Source organism: Hevea brasiliensis, unplaced genomic scaffold (assembly GCF_030052815.1).
Source record: "Hevea brasiliensis isolate MT/VB/25A 57/8 unplaced genomic scaffold, ASM3005281v1 Scaf39, whole genome shotgun sequence".
NCBI classification, from domain to species: Eukaryota; Viridiplantae; Streptophyta; class Magnoliopsida; order Malpighiales; family Euphorbiaceae; genus Hevea; species Hevea brasiliensis.
In genome coordinates this window covers 67973-87742 of record NW_026614906.1, presented here as the reverse complement: position 1 = coordinate 87742, position 19770 = coordinate 67973, and the positions used below count along the sequence as shown (strand labels likewise).

Genomic DNA, 19770 nt, shown 5'->3' with positions numbered 1-19770 from the left:
TAATTAAACATCGCATGAGAATGGGGTTTAGTTTCCTTTAAAACACTCTTTAGTTTTCTTGAAAGAGAAATTAAAGGAAATCAGAATCAACTTCCTTCAAATTTGTATTTCCCTTAATCTTGGTTTTGCCTATCCAAATCCTAATGAAATTTACTTCATGAACCTCAACTCTGGAATCAATTTTTACTATTAATTAATTAAATCTTTTGTCACTTGTTAAAATTTTAGTAAATTAGTATAGTGCTTAGAATTTTAATTGCTTAATTTATTATAATTTCCTTATTTTTCCAATTTAATTTGTTGCATCTCTTAATTTATTATAATTTCCTTATTTTTCCAATTTAATTTGTTGCATCTCTTACTTTATTTTTGGCACAAATTATCGATTGCCCAAATAATCATGACTTTTATAGTTTGGTACTCAAACAATAAATCTCTGTGGGACGATATCTTTTCTTTACTACTTGAACGACCCGTATACTTGCCGAGTACGCAACCATGTTTTTGGCGCCGTTGCTGGGGATTTGTTTTTGCTTAATATTAGACGATTGATTGTTTGGTTAATTTAGGCATTTTATTTTTTATTTTAATTTCTTTTTCTTTATCATTTTACTTTGAGATTTTCTTGTTTTGATTTTTAGGGACATATCTTTTATATGAGAAGAACAAAAAGTGCAGAAATTTATTTAATTTTTGATCCTAAGATTGAAAAGACAGCTAAAGCTTTAAGAGCAGAGTTTAAAAGAAGAAAAGTTAAACTCAGAATTCAAAGATAGCAAGAGCAACAAGTGATAGAAGCTATGGCAAACAACAACAACAGATCAATTAAGGATCATGCTTTTCCTAGTTTTGAAGATTTTAGACCAAGCATTACAAGGCCTAGAGTGGAAGCAAACAACTTTGAGTTGAAGCCCTCACTTTGTTAAATGGTTCAACAATCACAGTTTGGGGGAGGTCCTGCTGAGAGTCCACATGTGCACCTTGCACATTTTCTTGAGATTAGTGACATGCTGAATATAAATGGAGTGTCAGATGATGCCATCCAGCTGAGATTATTTCCTTTTTCATTGAAGAATCGTGCTAGGGAGTGGTTACATTCATTACCTCCGGGTTCAATAACTACTTGGGATGAGTTGTCACAAGCTTTCTTGGCTCAATACTTTCCTCCTAGCAAGACTGCAAAATTGAGAAATGAATTAACTTCTTTCAGACTAAGGGATGATGAGAGTCTCTATGAAGCATGGGAGAGATACAAGGATCTTCAAAGGAGATGTCCACATCATGGAATCCCTAGATGGATGCTAGTTCAACATTTCTAAAATGGTGTATCTCTAGCTATTAGAAGTATAATTGATGCATCTTTAGGAGGTGATCTTATGGAGAAGTCAGAAGATGAAGCTTATTCAGCATTGGATAAAATTGCTTACAGCAATTATCAATGGAGCTGTGAAAGAAATGAAATGAAGAAGCCATCAGCTGGTGTATATGAGTTAGATTCCATGAATATGTTCAATGCCAAATTTGATACTTTGACGAGAAAAATGGATAAGTTAAGCATGAAGGTTGACTCATCAATTGGAGGATCTAGTCATACAGAAGATGTTGGTGTGGGAAATATTCATTGTATCAATGATTTTCCTTCTTATAGGCAAGAGTTTGGAAATGAGCAAGTTGATTTTGTTGGGAATTATAATCAGAAACCAGATGGTAGTCCTTTTTTTGCTACATATAATCCAACATGGAGGAATCACCCTAACTTTTCTTGGGGAGGTCGACAAGGGCAGTAATAGAATTATCAACAACCTCCTAATTTTCAGCAACAACAGCAGAATTTTCAAAAAAACAGAGTACCAAATGGATTTCCACCATAAAGGAATCAAAATGCACCTATTCCACAACCACCAGTTCAGTCTTCAGACCAAGATTCAATTTTGAAGTCTATGATGGAGAATTTCTTAACTGCTCAACAAAAATAAGGAGAAATGATTCAACAATTAACTTTAAGGATAGACCAGCTTGCCACTCATAACAGAATGTTGGAAAACCAAATAGCTCAACAAGCAAGCTCTTCTGACAAAGCACAAGGAAAATTTCCAAGTCAACCAGAGAATCCTAGAGAACATTGCAAGGCAGTGATCCTAAGGAGTGGGAAAATTGTGGGAGAAAAAGAGAAAGATGAGGTAGAAGAGGAAAAGAAGAAAGAAGATGAAGACAAAAATGAATCTATTCCGAATCATGATGAAGTTAATGAGGAAGCAAACAAGAAGAAGGAAGTTGAAAAAGAAGAAGAGGAAAAGTGTGTGCCTCCACCGCCATACAAGCCACCATTGCCATATCCTCAGAGGTTTCAGAAAGCAAAGCTAAATAAGCAGTTTGGGAAATTTTTGGAAGTTTTGAAGAAGTTATACATCAACATTCCATTTACAGATGTAATTTCTCAAATGCCCTCATATGCTAAGTTCCTGAAAGAAATTTTATCAAACAAGAGGAGACTAGAAGATTATGAAACTGTGGCATTGACAGAGGAGTGTAGTGCTCTCTTAGAGAATAAGCTTCCCCCTAAGCTTAAAGATCCAAGAAGTTTCTCTATTCCATGTCACATTGGGAACATTAGTATTGATAAAGCACTGTGTGATCTTAGAGTTAGTGTAAGTTTGATGCCACTCTCCATTTATGAAAAGTTGAAAGTTGGAGAATTGAAGCCAACAACTATTTCTTTGTAACTAGTTGATAGATCTATCAAATATCTAGTAGGAATTTTGGAGAATGTGCCTTTGAAGGTTGGGAAATTTTTCATTCCTATGGATTTTGTGGTTCTTGAAATGGAAGAGGATATTCACATACCTATCATTTTAGGAAGGCCATTTCTAGCCATAGCAGGGGCTATAATTAATGTGAAGAATGGTAGATTGACATTGAAAGTTGGGGAAGAGGAGGTAGAATTTAATTTGAATCAAGCTTTGAAAAAACATTATGAGTTGATTCTTGTTTAAGGGTAGATGTTATTGATGAGGTTGTGAAAGAAGAATTTAGGAAAAGATATCCTGAGGACCCTTTGGAAAATTGTTTGGTGCACAGTAGAACAACAAAGGATGAAAATCCTGAAGTTTTAGCTTTTGCTCAAATTTTGGAGGCTACTCAAGAAGTTGTAGGAGATCAAGTTTTGTAAGTTGAAGAGCTGAAACATGAAGTTGCACAACCACCTTTGCTCGATGAGAAAGAAGCACCACAGGTAGACCTCAAACCACTTCCATCTACATTAAGGTATGTTTTTCTTGGGCCTAATTCAACTTATCCTGTCATTATTAATGCAAATCTGAGTGATGTACAAGTTGAAAAGTTGTTGAGAGAATTAAGAGCACATAGGAAAGTCATTGGTTACACCATTGATGATATTAAGGGTATAAGCCCTACCGTATGCATGCATAGGATTCTTCTAGAGGATAATTTTAAAGCCACCATAGAACATAAAAGAAGGTTAAATCATAATATGAAAGAGGTGGTGAAGAAAGAAGTATTGAAACTGCTTGAAGCTGGGATCATTTATCCTATTTCTGATAGTAGTTGGGTTAGCCCAGTTCATATAGTTCCCAAGAAAAGGAGGTGCGACCATTATGAAAAATGAAAATAATGAGCTGATACCTACTAGAATAGTCACAGGATGGAGGATGTGCATAGATTACAGGAAGCTTAATAGTGCCACCAGGAAAGACTATTTTCCCTTGCCTTTTATTGATCATATGTTAGAGAGGCTAGCAAAACATTCATATTTTTGTTATTTGGATGGGTATTCCGGTTTTTTCCAAATCCCAATACATCCTAGTGATCAAGAGAAAACCACATTCACATGTCCATATGGCACATTTGCATATAGAAGAATGCCTTTTGGCTTATGTAATGCACCAGCTACTTTTCAGCGATGTATAATGGCCATTTTCTCTGATTTTATTGAGGAAATTATGGAAGTCTTCATGGATGATTTTTCTATATATGGTTTTTCTTTTGATAATTGTCTATCTAACCTCTCTAAAGTGCTTAAAAGATGTGAAGCAATAGATTTGGTACTAAATTGGGAGAAATGTCATTTTATGGTGCAAGAAGGCATTGTTCTTGGACATTTGGTGTCGCACAGAGGAATTGAAGTGGACAAGGCCAAAGTAGAAGTGATTGAGAAAATGCCTCCACCAACTTCAGTGAAAGGAATTAGAAGTTTTCTTAGGCATGCTGGGTTCTACTAGCTATTTATAAAGGATTTTTCAAAAATTGCTAAACCTCTTACAAATTTGTTAAATCATGATGTTCCTTCTAATTTTGACCAGCTTGTTTTGATTCTTTTAACAGGTTGAAGGAAGCTTTAACAACAACCCCTATTATGCAGCCTCCAGATTGGTCATTTCCATTTGAGGTTATGAGTGATGCTAGTGACTTTGCTGTGGGAGCTGTACTCGGTCAAAAAAAAGAGAAGAAGTCTTATGCAATTTACTATGCCAGCAAAACTCTAGATGATGCTCAAGTAAATTATGCCACCACTGAGAAGGAATTTTTAGCTGTGATATTTGCTGTGGAAAAGTTTAGGTCATATCTGGCTGGATCAAAAGTGATTGTCTATACAGACCATGCCACCTTAAGATATTTGATGAATAAAAAAAAAGCAAAGCCAAGATTGATAAGATGGGTTCTATTGCTACAGGAGTTTGACTTATAAATTAAAGATAAAAAGGGAACTGAAAATGTTGTAGCGGACCATCTATCAAGGATTAAGTATGAGAGTAAGGATAGAAATGAAGAGGAATTGCCAATTGACGAGTTTTTCTCAAATGAGCAATTACTAGTTATTGTCGCTGCATTGCCATGGTTTGCAGATTTTATCAATTACTTGTCATACAGAGTTCTCCCACCAAATTTGAGCTATCAACAGAGAAAGAAATTTTTGCATGATGTGAAATTTTATACATGGGAGGATCCATTGTTATTCAAGAGATGTAACAACAGCCTAGTTAGAAGATGCGTGCCTGAAGAGGAAATAGGAAACATTTTAGAGCATTGTCATTCTTCTGACTATGGAGGTCATTTCGGTGTGGATAAAACAGTGGCTAAAGTACTTCAAGCTAGATTTTATTGGCCACACATGTTTAAAATTGTGAGAGAATTTATTTTGAGATGTGATAGATGTTAAAGAGTGGGGAATATTTCAAGGAAAAATGAAATGCCACAGCAAGGAATTTTGGAGATTGAGTTATTTGATGTTTGGGGCATAGATTTCATGGGACCATTCCCATCATCTTTTGGGAATAAGTACATTTTAGTAGGTGTAGATTATGTGTCTAAATGGGTTGAGGCCATTGCTTCCCCTACAAATGATGCAAGGGCAGTAGTGAAATTTTTGAAAAGTTTATTTTCACTAGATTTGGAGCACCAAGAGCTATAATCAGTGATGGTGGATCTCATTTCTGTAATAATCAGTTTGAAAACCTTTTGAAGAAATACGAGGTTACTCATAAGGTAGCTACACCTTACCATCCTCAGACCAGTGGGCAAGTTGAAGTATTTAATAAGGAATTGAAGAGAATTCTGGCAAAAAATTGTTAATCATTCAAGGAAGGATTGGTCATTGAGGCTAGATGATGTATTATGGGCGTACAGGACAGCTTACAAGACACCCATTAGAACTACACCTTTTAAGCTAGTTTATGGAAAATCATGTCATTTGCCAGTTGAGTTGGAACACAAAGCATATTGGGCAATCCGAACTTTGAATTTTGACTTAAACAGTGCTGGAGAGAAAAGATTGCTTCAATTAAATGAGCTTGAAGAGATGAGGTTGGATGCCTATGAGAATGCTAGGATTGTAACGGCCCGACCCACTAGTGATATTGTCCGCTCTGGGCCGAGCCATTACATTTGGGCCGTTACAAGGATTTTTAAGGAAAGGACTAAATTTTGGCATGATAAGTATATTAAAAGAAAGGAGTTTAAAGAGGGTGATATGGTTTTATTGTATAATTCTAAACTTAGACTCTTTCTTGGAAAGTTGAAATCAAGATGGTCTGGTCCTTTCAAGGTCATCAAAGTTTATCCACATGGAGCTATGGATATTTGGAGTGAAAATTCTGGTCTTTTTAAAGTTAATAGTCAAAGGCTCAAGATTTATATCACAGGTCAGCCAATTGAGAAGGGAACAAGTTGTTTCCTTGATGATCCACCAATTCACTGAATTAAGGAGGGTCAAGCTAATGACCTAAAATTAGCGCTCTTTGGGATGCACCCTATAAATTTTTCCTTATATTTAATTTTTCTTTTATTTTGTTTCATTTTATATCCCATTGAACTCAAATTTGACATTAAAATTTCTTTCTGTAGGTTGGTAGAGATTTTCAAGCAAATGTGTATGCTGAATTGAAAGAATTAATGTCTGGGAAGTTGCTAAACCTTATATTTGTCTTCCATTATGCATATTGTTTTCAACAAAGTCAAATATGAACTAATTTAAGCTGTATGTCTGATTGCAGCAACAAGGTGGAGTGAAAGGCCATTTGAGTTACAGCATTTTGAGGAAATTGGTGAGAAATATAGGAACTTTCATGGTAATCAATAGCAATATGCTTTGGATTTTACTTTTTGGGTAATTAATTTTGATATAGTGCACTAAAATTGATATGTTTGCCATTGTATATTTTGTAAAATTTCATAATACAATTCTACAGAAATATACTCATGTGAACAGTGTCTACAACAGAATTTTATTCAGTGTTCATGAATTTTTATTGAGGAGTTTGGGGTTGAATTTAGATGTTATTACTTGTGGTGTGATTGTTAATGTGAATATTACTTGAATAATGTTTTAGTTTGTGTTTGATGGATTAATAGATTTTAATTGTTCTTAGCGATTAATTGGATTTCAATTGAATTTTGAGTGAAATTTCTGTGCAAATTGTGTTTTGGGTTTAGTTTTAGTGTGTTTTGGGTCACATTTCTGAGATTTTCATCAAGTCATTTAATACTAGGTTCACATGATATTTGCTGGGCGAAGTGTCACTACCAGAACCTGTTCTGGGCACTTTAAACTGCTGAAAATGTAAAACCTGCCGAGAGTTTTAAAGGGTCCAACATGCCTCAAGTAGCACTTCATGTAAAATCACACGAGGCATGTCATTTTTCCATTTTATTCCAACATGCCTCATGTTATTCATCTTACACCAAATCACATAGGGCATGTCAACCCTCACTATTCTTAACATGCCTCATGTTAGACACTAGGAGTATTACCACTTAAACATTTACCCTAGCCATTTTATCCTATTTCATTTCATCAGTCGCACGACCTAAACCTTCACTATTCCTTCCATGGTGCGCACCAAATAGCCATCCACTCACATACCCAAGCTGCGAGCCAAGAAAATGGCTGCCAACAGTAACTCTTCAAACCCAACACCGAATCCTACACCACCCAATGTTCCACCCGAAACACCCATTTTGTCCCCAAATCCCCAAATTCTCGATACGAATCCTAGCTCTCCACCTCGCCAATCCTCTCAACCCACCCCTAATCCTGACAATGCCACCCAAGATGCCACACCTCCCTCCTAACAACCCAACAAAGACATCCCTTTAGCTGTATATGAAACGCGAAAAAGAAAGAAATCAACTCTTCCCTCATCTGCTCCACCGAAACAACCTAGAGTTTGTTCCCCAAGAACAGTTAGTGCCAGAACCCGCTCTGCTGCCCAAAGTCTTATCTCACTGCAGGTCTCTTCTGCTCCAATTAGGGTCCAATCACCCCTGCATCATTCACCAATAATGTCTGAAACCACTCCAGCTATCCCTCCATCTGGAAATCAGGTAACCTCGTCTTACCCATGGACTTTTAGGGACTTTGAAATGAGGAAAAATTATGAGGCACTTGATAAAAAGAAAATTCTAGCCACCAAGTACATCGATGAACACAGTCTAAGGGAGATAGGGCTTTATGAATATGTTAGTGAATATTTGGAAAATATAGGTTGGAGTGATTTTGCTAAGATTCAAGAACCTGCTTATAGGGAATTGACAAATGAGTTTTTGAGCTCACTGTAATTAGATTTCTAGCCCATGAACAATAACCATAGAGACACCATTTCTTTTAGGTGTTTAGGTCAAGACAGAGAACTTGACACTACTCAAGTGAATGCCTTGTTTGGTTTTTATAATGATGGTGCCAAAATGATTGAGTGGCAAAGGACTATTTATGACCCCCCCTACATTTTGGAAGTCCATTGCACCATATGGGAAATACTACAACCCTAGTTCTGCTAAGGCCTCAGCTATACAAGATCCTGCTCTGAGATACTTGCAAAGATTCATGTCTTATACTATATTAGGTAGAGGGCACAGTAATGGGGTTGTAGGAAATAATGATTTATTCTTTTTATGGTGCATAAAAGAGAAGAAAAAGATAAATGGTGCTTATTTTCTTTGCTCTCATATGGAACATATAGTCTCTAAGCATTCAGCTAGCAGTATAGTTATTAGAGGGATGGTGACTGTAATTGCAAAATCATTTGGTTTTAACCCTGACCAGTTTGCTATGGTGTCTATGATTGGCCAGTCCTTTCTGGACAGGATTATCATGACTCAAATGAAAATTTGTGTAAAAAGGGGTGATGTTTATGTGCTGGAAAAAAGGAGCGCTCAATAGAAGAGCAACAGCAATCACAGGGTGTAGGACAGCAAACTGATGCTGGTCCTTCTAGCTCTCACCCACCTACTGCTGGACAATCAGATTTATTTGCTTTTCTTAAAAATTTGGAAGCCAAAATTGACAGATTGAGTGAAGTGCAACAACCTATTTCTGATGCTAATTCTGATATTGTGGTTACTTTGAAAGCTTTAAAAGCTAAGGTTGATACTCTTGGTCAGAAGCAAGCCAAGCTTGAGAAAAAGATTAAAAAGAAGTTTTCTTCATTCAAGAAAAAACAAAAAAATTCATGACAAAGAAATGATTGACATTTACAACAAGCTGGATGATTGACATTTACAACAAGCTGGCAACCTCTTTTAACCAACTATACAAATGGGGCCAAGACATTTTTAAAGAGATTAAGGCTATAGTAGAAAACCTGGATACTGCTTCTGAAAAATCCAATGAGAAAGCACCTGCAGGAGCAAATAAACCGGTGCCATCCACCAATGAAGAAGACCAACCAACTGTCTAGTTTTAGAATTTTGTTTTTGTTAATTTCAGTTAGTTTCTGAAACTTTAGTTTTTAATTGTGCACATTGGTCAGTTTGCTTTATTTTTTTCAACTGTTAATTTCCTGGTTATTGGAACTTTTATATGTTTTAACTATTTGTAAATGATCTAATTTCTGTTTCTTTTAATTCTGTTTATTTCATGAATCTTACGTTGGCTTGTTCATTGTTGCTGGCTGCCTTGGTTTCTTTTGCTGTGATACTTGCACTATCTTTGTTATACAGATTTCTATCGAGTTGATCAATTTCTTTAATTTCAGTTTATGTTGGCTATTGTAATAGCATTACTGATATTGCTTTTTAATAGTCATATAACTGAATTATTGACAATACAGCAGCTGCTCCTCTCTTAGCCTTGACAATTCAGCCTCTAAGGTAACTTCTCGACATTCATTTGCCACATGTTGACACTACTTCCCTTTTACATGTCTCGTGCTAAGGGTTATGCTCTCCTATGAGCTATTTGCATTTCCTCAAATTTTCAAAATTTTTGAAAACCCACCGAGGTTTTCATGGTGCATGACATGCCCCATGTTGATACCCCATATCAGTTCCTTAGCAATTGGCACAGGGCATGCTAATTTACCTTTACTTCAACACGCCTCATGCTTTTTAATTAACATGCCTCATGCTCCCAACACTTATAATTCACATGCCTCATGTACATATTCTGAACATTCACTACCAGGCATGTACGTTCTACATGGTAACTCTGTTCCACTCTTTCTTAGTTTATATCTCTCTGTCACTTCGAATAAGCCAATGAGGATATTGTCTAATTTGAGTTTGGGGGAGGACAAAATTTTTGCAAAATTTTTAATCCTTTTTATTTACATTACTTAAATTGCATTTCATTTATACTTAGTTACTTAGTTCACATACACCATACACCTACACCATGTAAATATATACACTTGCATATAGATATCATATAGATCATGTATAGTTTTTATTTCAATTTTTTTTATTTTATTTAATTTTTGCATTCATTTTAGGAATCATGCATACATAAATATATATATATATATATATATATATATATATATATATATATATATATATATATATAAATTTTTACCTAATTCTTAGAAGATTGAGAATCATTTTGAAAAGCAATTGAGCTTACCTCTAGATGGGTTTGACGGATTGAAAGTTCCGGATTGGTATGAGGTTATGAGATTCTTATCTAGGTTTATATCTTCTTAGCCAAGGGCCACCCAATTAATTACATTGAGTTTTGAGTGCTTAAAGAAAACTCTAGAGTAAGAAATAACTAATTGTGTCTCACCAATCCTAGAATAAGCCTTCTAGACCTTTCGAGGTGAAATTTTAGCATTCACTTGAAAAGAGAAATGATTAAGGCATTCTTCGAATTTTAAACCCACATTTTTAGCCTTAACCAACCTCATTTTAAATTTTCCCTTTGAAACCAATTTGAGCCTTCATTTATACCCCTTATTTTCTTGGTACCCATAATTTACCTAGCCATAAACCTAAACACTTACCTACCCTTCATGAGAATAATTTGTTTAAGTGATAGATATGCAAAAATAAAAAAATAAAAAAAAATATATATAGTATAATAATTAAATGGGAGAAGTACTAACGTAAAATTGGCTAGCAATCATATCATGTTGCGAAAAACAAATTATTTACCACCCAAGTATATAAAGAAATGAGTTTGGGGGTGGATTAAAAAGGGACAATTGCAATGCAAAATTCAATGTTATTTATGTAGTCCCTAAAAGAGTTGCAAAAATTGTATGCTAGCATTGGTGATTTATTGTAAAGTTCTTCCTCCCATTTGATTCTTAAAATAAAAAAAAGAAAATAAAATAAAAATAAAAAAATAATAATAAAAGAAAAGTGTATCTTGATCTTTTTAACAATTTAATTATTCTCATGTTTTGCTTCCCTTTTGCCTTTTCTTTGTTAGCCACATTATTACCCCTTAGCCCCATTACAACCATTAAAAGTCCTTTTGATCTCTTGATTGTGTTTTGCTACATTAGTGGAGATTGGATTAGTTGGTTTGCCTATGGGATTGGCACATTATTCATCCATTTAAACTATTTCCATCATCATTTGAGACGCTTTAGTTTATGGATTGTTCTAGAGCCTATTTGAGCATGATTTCTCTATGTAATTGATTGGTTTGGGTTTGATAGAATGAATAATTGACCCAAGGCTAAGCGGTGATAACTTTAGTGAGAATTGAATTCCTTATATCTTGAAGGTGGATATATGATTTGTTGGTGGCTAGAGGTAAGTTTGAAAGCTTGAATGAGTGATTTTCATGGATCTAAAAAAAGGTACCCCAATTGCATATAATTGCTTTTAATTTGCTTGAGGACAAGCAAAGATATGAGTTTTGGGGAATTTGATAAACTCATTTTATATAGATATTTTAGGGTAGTTTTGCATCCATTTTGCCCTTTTTAGTTTAGTAATTTTATGCTTTTAATGCTTATTTTAGTTAATTTGTTAATCTTAGTTTCATTATATTTGATTTTTAGAATTTTAATGTTTTTGATAGGTTTTAATAAGGTTTAAAGGCAAAGAGGTCCATATAGAAGAAATTCAAAGTGATTTGGAAGCTTAAAGTAGAGTGAAAAGTGAAGAAAATTTGCTTAAAGGAGAAGACCAGCCGAGACTTTCAAGGGCCTCAACATGCCCCGTGTTGAAGGTCATGTGAAGATAAGAGTTAACCAGCAGGAATCCACATGAGGCATGTAAATTCACACTGGGTCGTGTAAACAGAGACTTCGGAACAAAACACGCTGAAAGTTTCATGGACTTCAACATGCCCCGTGTGGCGGGTCGTGTAAACAGAGATTTTGGAGCAAGACCAGCCGAGACTTTCAAGGACTCCCACATGCCCCGTGTAACTGGTCGTGCAGAATCTAAAGACTCCTCCTCCGAATTCACATGAGGCATGTGGAAAACAACTTCAATCAACATGAGACATGTAGGATGGCGCTGAAAGATTTGCTAATATGGAAAAATTTTCTCTTTTCACACCTTTTACACCTTTTGTCTTTATCCCTTTAGAGACTATTTTTAGGGCAAACCTTGAGGGGATATATAAGCATCATATTCTCATTTTTACCATAAGGAGAAAAGGAGAGAAAAATCAAAAGAGAAAGGAAAGAGGGAACCATGCCATTTTTGGAGGAAGACCACCTGCAGAGTGACGTTTCCAGCTTCCATTTTCAGAGATTTGGATCTTCTTCTTCTGAGTTCTTTTATTTTTAGTCTTATTTTCATGTTTTCTTGCTCTATTACATATTTTCTACTTGTAAATACAAGTATGAGTGAGTAGATACTTAAAATTTCAGAGTTAGGTGTAATGATTTAAGTTTTACTTGTGGATTTGGACTGGTTTTAACTAGATTTTAGAATATGTAAGCTGTGATTCTTATCTTGCATGCTTATTTACATACCCATTGTCGGTATCCTTTGGATTTTATTCTTAATCTTAGATTGAAAGACCAAGAGGTGAAAATATATGATAGATAATCAAGATAATGAACTTAATCACCTAGTGTTAGAAATAAACTAGTGGGTTAAGTGGAATTTCAAGTTGATTAAAATGCTTAAAGGGTTTTGGGTAATTCAACATCGCATGAGAATGGGGTTTAGTTTCCTTTAAAACACTCTTTAGCTTGCTTAAAAGAGAAATTAAAGGAAATCAGAATCAACTTCCTTCAAATTTGTATTTCCCTTAATCTTGGTTTTGCCTATCCAAATCCCAATGAAATTTACTTCATGAACCTCAACTCTGGAATTAATTTTTACCATTAATTAATTAAATCTGTAACACCCTAGGCAAATCCCACATCGATAAAACACGGGAGAGATGCTGGGTTTATAAGTTGGTGGTTCGTAACCCCTAATGACGCGTTTTAAAACCGTGAGGGCTTCAGCCCATAGCGGACAATATCACTAGTGGGTTGGGCCATTACATTTATGGTATCAGAGCCGCTCCGCATGCAACCTTGAGCGATGGTGGGGCAAACCTCAGCGAGACGCCGAGTCCCATAAGGGTGGATTGTAACACCTAGGCAAATCCACATCGACAAAACACGGAGAGATCTTTGGGTTTATAAGTTGGTGGTTCGTAACCCCTAATGATGCATTTTAAAGCGTGAGGCTTGGCCCGAGCGGACAATATCACTAATGGGCCACTAGTGATATTGTCCGCTCGGTAAGCCTCACGCTTTAAAATGCATCATTAGGTTACGAACCACCAACTTATAAACCCAAAGATCTCTCCGTGTTTTGTCGATGTGGATTTGCCTAGGTGTTACAATCCACCCCTTATGGGACTCGGCGTCCTGCCTCCATCGTTCAGGTTTGCACTCCATCGCTCATACCATACTAAATGTGAACGCCACCCGCCTACCATATAGAGAGCAAGAAGTGCCACATTCAGTGCCAGTGAACCCTATCTTGTGTTATCATATCTATTGTAAACTTTTGATGTCATTTAAAACATGTATTCTATGTGTAGAATTTTTTTTTATATCTTATTTCTGTGGAGACCCGGACAGAGCCTCCCTTATTTTATTAGCATCTGGCGGGTTCCACTAATCACCTGTTAACATGTCCATATTCATTTCACACATTTCCATATCATATTCTCATGTATCATATCATTTACAATTATTTATGAGATCTCAAAATGAAGTATTATCTATTGCATTCATATAGAAATTCATAGATAATAAATTACAAGTTTTCATTTCAATCTCAAAGTTTAATTACAAGTCCAAAATGAAATACATCATAAACTAGTAATTACATCATGACTAAACATAATGAACCAAAATACTAGTCTATACATGGGCCCTACCAAAATACAAAAGACCGGTGAGGTGACTCTGGACAATGGCAGATCTGGTCGGAACTTTGTCCTAATACTACTGTGGCGGCTGCTGATCTTCAGTACCTACGCGATGGAAAACGAACGCGCTAAGCATAATGCTTAGTGGTGCATAATTTATAATAACAATAATTAAACAATTGAATTAATATTTACAAATCATAAATTCTGGGTCTTTTACATTTTTTTTTATTACACTTTGGAAACAATTAAAATTATTGGGATCTTTCCTATTTACTTATTGTATATTCAGTATTAATTAATTATTATCAATGCCCAAGAACCTATAACAAATTATAAAAGCTGGATACACGAGTATCGGTCGATGACCATATGTCTATTCAAGATATCGTCATGTGCATGAGGCCAACTATCGAGCACGAGACCCGCTGTCAGGCTTGTAAAGCCAAAAATAAAGTAGGCACAATGGCCAGTAAGTAGGCATATAGCCTGTAGAACAATCATACCAGACATATATTATCAGTTCATGATTTGCTCTGTAAGCAGTACTGCTATCTGTAGTCCCTAATTGGTATACCAATTTATCCAAACTAAATAAATAAGTCTAGGTATTCTATGGGCAATTAAACATTTTTAATTATTTTAGCATTATTCACTATTACTATTTTCTGGTACTGTTCATTGGTACCATTAATTTCATATTAATGGGACATTAGTCTCAATTTACATATTCATATCATTTTTAATATTTAATTATCCTTATGATTATTTTAATTATCATATATAGCATTTTTCCCATGAGCCTTTCTTTAGGTTCATGTTGATGTATTATCTTTATCAAGGAATTTGACTAGGTTAGGATGTCTATTTAGTCATACTTCCTTCATAAAAATTGCTCCTCTATATTTAAACTTTAATTTCAGTTTTTGAATCACTGAATTTGGTGTTATAGAACTCAAGTTATGGTCAAAATATCATAACTGGTCCGTTTGCCTCTAAGCTGTCCAGAATTTACAATTCCTGGTCAATAAACTTTGACCAATCATTTGATCATTTTATGGTCATTTTTAGACTTAGGTTCCTTTACAAGATATGTTCCTCTATGTCTTAAGGACTCCCAGGTACAATTTCATAATTTTTCAAGCTTGGTATAGTGAGTTATGGTCAATGTATTAACCTAGACTCTCAGTCCTATAAGGGCAAAAACCAACTTCAGGGCAGTATGTTTGACCCTCTTTTTAGGTCTTTACACTTAGAATTTGGCAAAGGTGTCTAAATCAATGTTGTAGCCCTAAGTATTATGTTTCCAGATCATATTGGCACATCTCAAATGGAATTTCCTAATGGGAGTTATGGCCAAATGAACACACAGGTATCGAATGGCATTCTGGGTTCAACTTAACATTTTCTAGATTTCAATTCCTAACTTTGGCTAATATTTTCCCTAGGATGCAACGGTTTCTAGAGCTTGGTCAAAACATAAAAATTGTTGTGCTATGTCTTATAAAACTTTTGGCACTAGTGTCACTCAATTTGCAGCTTTGGAGACAAAGTTATGGCATCTTTGCCAAAACTGGTCAAGCATACCAAAGGAACAGTATTTTGGACAATTTCTGGGTTGGCAGTTTTAGTGACTCAACTTGTGCTAACAATTTGATTTGGTTAAAAGCAAAACTGGGTCAAGTGGTCTTCATGAAAAGTGTAGCCCTATGTCTAAGCTTTCCATGGGTAAAAGTTTAGGTCATTTGGACCAGTATAGAGAGAGTTATTACCAAATGAACACATACTATTCATTTGGTCATTTTCTGGGTTGGCAGTTTCAGTGACCCAAATTATGCTAACAATTTGAATTAGTTAAAGGCAAAACTGGGTTAAGTGGACTTCATGAAAAGTGTAGCCCTATGTCTAAACTTTCTATGGGTAAAATTTTAGGTCATTTGGACCAGTATAAAGAGAGTTATGACCAAATGAACACGTACTGTTCATTTGGTCATTTTCTGGGTTGGGTTGCAGGGTAATCCGAATTTAGGCAGTATTTAGGTCAAGTTTTGGACAGAATTTGGGCATGGTTTCTTCATAGAATATGGGCTATTTTGGGTCTAGTTTCACCTCCAATTGGCCTCATACCAATTGGGGTCACACAATTTCATTTATGGCCTAAAATGTACACTGCCCTCAACAAACACAACCTGCAGAAAATAGCACTTCCAAAATTTCATTTCTCCTCCAACTTCCTTGCTTCAATTTGACATTCAAGGCACTTCTAAATATCATCAACACATCTCAACAATCCCAATTGCATGGTATAATATAAAAATACCAAAGTTAGGCCAAACCCTAACTCACAATTTCAATCTCATAAAATCTCAATGTAAATCAACTTCTAATCTTATAATGCATCAACCAACATCATTAAATCACTTTATATGCATCATAGTCATCAAAAACCATCACTCACCATGGGTACCAAAAATTCACTCCCCTCATAACTCACCTATTCTTTTAATTTCTTACAAATTTCACTTCATTTTAACCTTAACTCAAGGATTAATAAAGGAAGAAAGGAAGATTAGGCACTAACCTCTTGTGACCCACTTGAAAATTTTCCCAAAACTTCAACTTTCCTTCTTCCTATGGGTACCTAGAGCTTCCTTATGATGTGAGCTAAATTTTTAATGAAGGGGACTATGGGTTTTGGTGAGTGAAAGCTTGGGAAATCAAGCTTTAAACTTGACAACAATGGTGGGGAGGGAGAGACTATGGGAGACGGTAAGGAGAGAGAGAGAAGAGGAAGAAGAAGATGGTTGGTGGGGTTTTGTCTCTTGTGGTTATTTATTTATATATATATATATATGTGTGTGTGTGTGTGTGTGTGTGTGTGTGTACTTTATTGTTTTTAAATTTCATAAATCTATTTCCTTTCTTTTCTTTTCTTTCCTTTTCTTTTCTTTTCTTTTCTTCTTCTTTCTCTTCTCATTTTTCAAATTTAAATTCATAAAATTAATTTATGTTAATTATTCTATTTCCAAATTTTAATTTGACATTTAAGTCAAAATTCACCTCTAGGGGTGAAATGACCAAAATGCCTTTCATGGTGCTCATCGGATTATTTTTATTTTTTTATACCAATTAATAAATTCTCTAAATTTTATTTTATTTCTCAAATTTTTCCTATATATTTTTTTAATATTTGTTTTATTAATTTATGCCTCCTCACTATAGTTTAGGTGTAGTTCCAGACATTTTGACTGTCCGAATAGATATGAGTCATCGGAACAGTAAATTGTACGAACTACCTATGGTGAGGGCGTTATAATTCTTCCCCTCTAATAGAAATTTCGTCCTCGAAATTTACACACTGTAATTAATCGAGGGACCGCTATCTCCTTGTCTTTTCACCTTTTTGTGTTATAATACTTTACTTTTTTTTCTCAATCAGTTCTGTACTCATCTTCTTTCATCTCATATATAGCCTCCTTCTCATTTCCATCTATTATCTTTGATACGATCCTTTTCGATTGATAATCTACCATAACCTTATGGTTCAAAGGGTTGGTGACAAGCATGTCATCTTCTAACCCATCTCTCGGTATCCTCTTTTTAACAGGAGATATAATGTATATATATATAGGGGTGAACATAGCTAAGGTCTATCAATACATACTTAAAGGTATTATAATTAGGAAATGTACCTCTGATCACGTCTACCGGATTTGGCTCTTCTCGAGCCATAGAGTACACGCGGGATGTTAATTCAGCCTCGGGGTGTTCTATAGTCTTAAAAGCTCTCTGTGATGTACCAGTTATCTCTGGTCTCATCGGTCTTCTACCCCTCTATACTGTTGGGACAGACTTCTGAGTTTGTGGTGGAGCTGTGGGAGCACTCCTCTGTGGGCAATCTCTCAAAAAAAAAAAATGCTCTATAGACCCACATCTGAAACATCCACCCATTAGCAATCTACACTTTCCTCTGTGGTTCTTCCTACAATGTGTACAAACTAGCATCGGGGTTGATCTCCGTGCTATAGGACCACAGAATTGCCAATTGATACACTCATCTGACCTCCTCTCCTCGGGGAAAATCGAAACCTCTGCCTCTGTTCTCTGCTCTGAATCTAACCCTGAGACCCCCTGGGTCTCTTGCTCTCTATGTGGCTGGATCTTTGGCCAGTCTGCACTCTCTTGCACTGCCTGTCTCTCCTAAACTGCTCATCATTTCTAACTCTCTCTACTAGGGTCCTATATACTAGCTGGGGAGGTGGTGGCATAGCTCCAGTGACCTGACGGAGCAATTGAGTCATTTGCTCTAGGAAGGCCTGTTGTGTCCTTACTAAAGTACCCAATGATGGTTTTGCTCTACTGCTACTGCACCCCTGACTAAATGCAGGTGCAGGTGCGTGACTCTCTACTTCCTCCTCTATCGGTCCTGGAGGTCCGTGCTCTGAAGGATCAGATGCCATCGATCCTATAAAACAGATAAAGAACAAATCTACATTAGTGTCACCTCGACTCTATCTAAAGGCCCATGCATGTGATGCAACTATTTCTTTCTATCTATCCAGGTCTAGGACCGCCTAAACCTTTGCTTTGATACCACTAAATGTGATGGCCCAGCCCACTAGTGATATTGTCCGCTCTGGGCTGAAGCCCTCACGGTTTTAAAATGCGTCATTAGGGGTTACGAACCACCAACTTATAAACCCAGCATCTCTCCCGTGTTTTATCGATGTGGGATTTGCCTAGGGTGTTACAAAATCTTCGGTCACTTGCTGAAATTTTAGTAAATTAGTATAGTGCTTAGAATTTTAATTGCTTAATTCATTATAATTTCCTTATTTTTCCAATTTAATTTGCTGCATCTCTTACTCTATTTTTGGCATAAATTATCGATAGCCCAAATAATCGTGACTTTTATAGTTTGGTACTCAAACAAAAAATCTCTATGGAATGATATATTTTCTTTACTATTTGAATGACCCGTATACTTGCGGAGTATGTAACCAAATACCTGATGAAATCAAAGTGTAAAGGACATTTCTTTATTTATAGATGACAGAAGGAGCTGCTAGGGGGTGGTTTTAACTTCATGAACGCTGGAAATGGCTAAAGGGCAACAGCGGCAAGAGGAAACATCAATGGTAATTTTTATTCTTCCTTTCTAGAAGCATGGTGTGACAAATATAAGACTGCAATCTCATCTTATAATTTTTTACATTTATTGAAGGAACAGAAGCGTGAAAAACACAAGATTATACCATTGAATTCAAAAATTTTCACCTAGGGTCACATGCACCATGCAAGATTTATTTTTATCTATTTGGTTTCAATGATAAACAACATATTAAAACTCTTTTAATATGTTTTTGGATCTGTATTTGCCATTTAAGATTTTAAAATTAATCAGATTAATTTTAGAACCCTAGATTAAATCAAGAACGATTACACTAACCTCTTGATGTGCTGCAGCGTGTCTGCGCCTTTGAGATTCGTCTTCAGGACACAGATGTTGTCCCTCTAGCTTGTCCACACCAAGAACACCTATGGCAGCCCTTGAACAGCTTCTAAAGCCTTTTCTATTAATTAGAAATTCAAGTTCTGCCTTTTAAGAGATTAGAGATGTAAACAGGACATTAGAAACAATTTCTAGTGTTCTTAATTCAAGAGATTGATGGCTAATCTCTTTGAATTGATGAGAG

The 19770-nt window shown here is 35.6% G+C and overlaps 1 non-coding gene across 1 annotated transcript; it reads right to left on the bottom strand.

Annotated features, from left to right (window-relative positions):
* Nucleotides 1–1181: 1181 nt before the first annotated feature.
* On the bottom strand, nucleotides 1182–1288 carry LOC131177276 (small nucleolar RNA R71). The gene has a single exon (XR_009146858.1). It is a non-coding gene; the product is annotated as a small nucleolar RNA R71 (small nucleolar RNA).
* Between the last annotated feature and the right edge of the window lie 18482 nt (nucleotides 1289–19770).